Source organism: Carassius auratus, chromosome 10, assembly GCF_003368295.1.
Source record: "Carassius auratus strain Wakin chromosome 10, ASM336829v1, whole genome shotgun sequence".
Taxonomy (NCBI): domain Eukaryota; kingdom Metazoa; phylum Chordata; class Actinopteri; order Cypriniformes; family Cyprinidae; genus Carassius; species Carassius auratus.
Window position 1 is genome coordinate 17,861,264 of NC_039252.1, and position 6,120 is coordinate 17,867,383.

The following is a 6,120-nucleotide window of genomic DNA, read 5'->3' on the forward strand; positions in this document are numbered from 1 at the left end:
AATACTTAACGTAATATTTGACTTATTTAACACATTTAATTATTCCAAGTTTGTATAATATTCTGAATATAAAGGCATTTGTGTGAAAGAATAAAAGACTCTCATTCAGAGTCGGAGCACTGGAGAGAGAGAAAGAGAAAGAGAGAGAGAGAGAGAGAGAGAGAGAGAGACGGAGAGAGAGAGAGAGAGAGAGAAAGAGAGAGAGAGAGAGACTTTTGACTTTGAGGTCTTCTTTAATAATTCAATAAAACAAAAGACCTATATTTTTTAAATTCAAAAACCTTCAAACATACATATATTTACAATTTTCACATACATAAAAACAAAAAAAAAAAAAAAAAAAAAAAAAAACAAAAAAAAAAAAAAAAAAAAAAAAAAAAAATATATATATATATATATATATATATAAAAACCTTAAACACTCAAAAATTAAACACTAAATCTCCCTGATCATCAGCTTCACATAAAAAACCATCAACACCCCACACATGAAAAAAACAATTGACATTATTAATGAGGCTATAAAAAGCATATTCCATAATTAATCTTTTCTTTATAAACCCTCTCATCATCAGAATAGCATCCACATTTTCCCTCCCTTCTACTTTATTTTTCCTTGTACACCAGATTGCCAACTTTGCTGCACCATATAAGAAATTTAATAAAACAACTTTAGATTTTTTTTGTTTTAAATATTTAGGACCAAAAATAAACAATTCTTGATTAAAATTTCCTGTAAACTGTACACTCCAGCTTTCCATTAAGCCCAAAATTTGATCCAAACGTGGACATTCAATAAAAATATGGAAAACAGTTTCAGACACCCCACAAAAAGGACAACCCTCATCATCTGAACCATTAAGGAGTGCTTTGTGTCTGTTTGTAGCTAAAATCCCATGTACAACTCTCCACTGAAGATCACCCACCCTCTTTTCAATGGGTCTTTTGTACAGGGACCGCCAACTACCTTTCGGGGAAGAGCCTGATTCAAACACGGTTGTCCATTTAATATCTCTTACAGTTTTGAGATGTTGATAATTAATGGTTTTCACACATGCTCTGTAAAGTGTTTGTCTGTTCAAGATACTAAAATGATTCAGTTCTGGTGTGTCCAAGGACAGTAATTTTCTGTCATCTTCTTGCCAGTCTTCTTTTTTTATGGATACATGCAATTCAGGAAACCAAGCTTTCCCTCCATCATTACAATTCTCCACATGAGAAACTTTCATAAAATCCCTTATTGGAGCAGGGAAGACCTCCTCAAGATCATGTAACAACTTCTCAATAATGCGTTCAGACCTGAATCCCAGCATACGTGTCAAAACCTCTGCAGGTATCCAGTTCAGTCCCCTTCGAAGATGGCATATTTTGGAGACTCCTGCCTTCAACATTGCCGACCTAACAGTGGCAGAACACAGCAACTCAACAGAGATAAGTGGATTAAAAAACAGAGGCTCTTCATATACCCAGTGATTGGATTCATCCCATTCTCTTGAAAAGGATAACGTCTGCCAAGCTTGCAACACACCTTGATAGAATATTGTCAATCCTTCTGAAACTATTCCTTCAATGGACATGACAAATAATTGCTTATCCAGACCCATTCTTCTATTTTTCCGCAACAGAGCACATGCAACATCCATCCACTGCTGATGCTGATAGTACAAAAGACGTTGGGCTACTTGCAGACGGAAAACAGCAATCCTAGAAACAATGTCGATTAGTCCTTGTCCTCCCTCATGAACTGGAAGATAGAGGATGGCAGCTTTTAGCCAGTGCTGTCCTGACCAGAAAAACTTAACAAGATTCTTTTGAATGTCTTCAATTATGTTTCTTGGAGGATCCAAAACCATCAACTTGTGCCAAAGGGTGGAAGCAATAAGATTATTAGCTATCAGGACTCTTCCCCTATAGGATAACTGGGGTAGCAGCCATTTCCATTTAGACAACTTAGCAAGCACTCCCTCTACTAATCCTTCCCAATTTTTCATCCTATATTCCTCTTTTCCAAGATATACCCCTAAGAATTTAATACCGGTCTTCCCCCACTTTACATTTTCCGGGAGTTCAGGTAAAGGGCTTCTTTCAGAGCCACACCATAGAGCCTCTGTTTTTTCCCAATTTAGTTTGGCTGATGAAGCCCCTTCATAAATCTTTAAAGCTTCCTTTAAAACTTGAACATCATATTTATTTCTGACCATAACAGTTATATCATCTGCATAGGCTGAGAGCTTAATAGCTTCAGCTTCTGGCCTCTCACTTACTAAAATACCTGTTAATTTAGTTCTTAATAAATTAAGTAGAGGCTCTATTGCCAAAGCATATAGCTGACCAGACATAGGGCACCCTTGTCTTATCCCTCTTTTCATTAGAATTGGTACACTTAAACCTCCTCCAATTTTAACCATACTTACAGCGTCGGTATATAATATTCTTATCCATGATAAAAAATGTTCTCCAAACCCATAACACTCAAGAACCTTAAAAAGGTAATTATGGTCCACACGATCAAAAGCTTTCTCCTGATCTAGAGAAAGCACACCAAAATCAACATTGTATATTCTTGCATAATCCATAATATCTCTCATTAAAAACAAATTATCATAAATAGACCTTTTGGGTATACAATATGTTTGGTCTTTCTGTATTAACACATCAAGAACACATTTAAGTCTGTTTGCCAAACACTTTGATAAAATTTTATAATCAGAACATAAAACAGCAACTGGTCTCCAATTTTTTAGCAAACAAAGATCACCCTTCTTTGGAATCAGAGAGAGCACTGCTCGTTGACAACTTTTTGGTAGAACCTTTGCTTTGTAACTTTCCTGTAAAACTTGTAAAAAGTCTCTTCCAATTATCCCCCAAAAAGTTTTGTAAAATTCTTCTGGAATTCCATCGATTCCTGGTGCACGACCAGATGAGAGTTGATTCACTGCCTTTGTAACTTCCTCAAACGTCAGATCAGAGTCTAAGTTCTTTGCATTTCCTTCATCCAGCGTAGGTAAGTTATTAAAAAGTTCATCTGCAACAACGTTTCCGGTGCATTCTTTAGCATATAAGTCCACATAGAAATCAACAGCCAGTCTCCTCATTTCCAAAGGATCTGAGGTCAGATTCCCATCAGGTGTACGTAATGCATGCATATAATTAGTAGTATGATTAAACTTCTTATTCAAGTTGAAAAAATATTTTGTAGGAGCATCCATATCCTGTAAGGATACAAAATGTGAACTAACAAGAGCACTTTTAACTCTTTTATTTAACATATTACTTAACTCTTGTCTCCTCTGACTAAGATCTTCTCTTAGATTCATAACATTTTGATCAATTAACATATTCTGAATCTTTGAAATATCATTCTCCAATTTTTCTATTTCATATTTAATTTTACAGGAAGTGTGTGCCACAAACTGTTGACAGAAAAGCTTAATCTGAGTTTTTCCTATCTCCCACCACTGAAGAAGATTATCATAATCATTTTTTGCCTCAACCCAACAATTCCAAAACAATTTAAAATTCTCATAGAAATTTACATCTTGAATTAATTTAATATCAAAACGCCAGTAAAAGAACTGTGGTTTTGTTTCTGATAAAATAACATTCACAGTAATAAGCTGATGATCAGAGATAATACATGGTGTGATATAAGCCCCTATAACTCTATTACACTGATTATTATGTAAATAAAATCGATCTAAACGTGCTGCACTAATTCTACCTACTGCTGCTTTAATCCAACTATATTGCCTAACATTTTTATTTTTTTCTCTCCACACATCTACTAACCCTAACTGAGTAATCATTGCTTTTAAAACTTTAGCAGAAGCAGGATGTGGTTCTTCTCCATTCCTATCAATAACAAAGTCAAGGGTGCAATTAAAGTCTCCACCAATTATTAAAAAATCCTCTTGTGAAAGAGATACAAGATTATTTTTTAGCATCTCAAAAAGCTTAATTCTGTCCTTACCAATATTTGGTGCATAAATATTAACAAAGACAAAACTTCTCTCTTTTATTTTAGCTTTAATTAAAAGGAGCCGCCCATTTTCTAATTCATTAATAGATAAAATTCTTACATTTAAATCAGCAGAAAACAATATTGCCACACCTGCACTTAAATTTGTTCCATGACTAAGAACAAATTTACCATCAGACCACAAACCCCAATCTACCTCATTATTTACATCGCTGTGTGTTTCTTGTAGAAACATCACACTAATCTCTTTTAGTTTTATACTTTCTTTTAGTAATAACCATTTGTTTCTATCCCTTATCCCATTTACATTAAGAGACCCAACTCTTAGGACATCCATAATAAGATAGGAAAAGGAAAAAAACAGTAGTATGAGAAGAAAACCAAAGCAAAGACTGAGACCCATTGTGCACTTATTTTAGTCTACACTTCACTGCCCGGCGTTTCGCCCTGACCGGTTTTGCTCCTTGCCTAATTGCGGTTAAGTATTTTTTTAACCTAAACCTTTTCTGCTGAGATAACACTTCTAGGCTACATTCTTGTCTAACTTTCATAACAGATAACACAAATTTATCTAAATCTGGAAAAAACTTACCAATTTCAACTTTTTTACCCTTTGTCTCGTCCAAGAATGCATTAATCTGCTCAACCGAATACAAATCACTCCCACAATTAGCCACATCAAAGTCAGCACATGAATCATCATCTCTACAGCTTTCTACCGTCGTTTCTGACAAATCATCAAATTCTTCACTTTGCCCATCATGTGTCTCATTTTCCTGGATCATTTGTTCTGGATCACCACAAACATCTCCCTTACTAACAACATCGCTACAACTTGGAAGCTCAGCATCATTCACAATACTATCAGAAGCACTTTGCCTTACCTCAGTGATAGTACCTGCCTTTTCAGGTTGTAGCGGTGTATTCTCCGTCGCAATCTGTGGCCTATTGACTGGGCCTTCAGACGAGCCTTCCTCTTCATGATTACGCACTTTGTGCGGACAAGTGAACCGTTTGTGACCAAAATCCCCGCACTCAAAGCACCGTAAAGTCTCCGTACTAGCATACACCATATATGAACCTTCTCCATGAGATACCCGGAAAGACACATCGAGCGTTTTATCAGGAGAGCTCAAAAACATGTAAACATGTCTTCTAAAAGATAGCACATGTTTAAGTGCAGCGTTCTTACAACCCAACGAAATTTCTTTTACAGCACCGGCAATTTTGCCGAATCTAGTCAGCTCTTTAACGATACTCTCATTACCAACGAACGGGGGTACATTAGATATGATAATTTTAGTTGCCGGTGCGGACAATGGTGTAATAGGCACGTACGTTTCATTTACCCATATTCCGCTTTCAATCAAGGTTTTCACCTGATTTTCATTTTTTAAAAAAACGACTACTGCCTTATTCATTCTTGAAGCCGAGCTAATATTTTCATGACCAACTTTGGCTCCGACGGCAAGGAGAACATCCTCAATAGACGTGTTCGCCTCCGGTGTACACCTGAAGCCATTCCGGAGGGTGAGAGGCGACGCTACCCCCGCAGGGGTGGACGTCATGTTGCCTCACACTCGCACCCCACACGAAATAACTATAAAACCTTCCCTAAAAAAAGTGTTTTGAAAGGTGAAAGAAAATGGAAAAAAATAATAATAAACAAAAAAATAAGAAAAACGAAAAAGCAATTATATAGCTTAAAGGAAACTGAAAAATGCCAGACGCTCTCACACACGTGTCTCTCACACACGCACTCGTTCCCAGCATCCACTCCGATAGAGGGAGAGAGAGAGAGAGAGAGAGAGAGAGAGAGAGAGAGGTTAGAGTTATGAGAGCCATCAATCCAGACAGACGTCTCTCTCTCTCTTTTCTGTGTGTCTATGTCTCTCGCTCTTCTATATTATTTGTCTTCTCTCGCAGTGTCTCTGTGTTTCTGGCAGACTGCAGGAATGTCTGGTACTTTAGGGACTCTGAAATTAGAGAAGCAGAAAAAAGAGGGAAAGAGGAAAGTTAGAGACTCGACCACAGAAATGTAAACACGTCTGGAGCTAAAAGAACTGCTTTCACTGAAAACACCCTCGACACAAGAGCCATAAACTAACCCCAAACACACACTCGTCACACTCATAACCTCA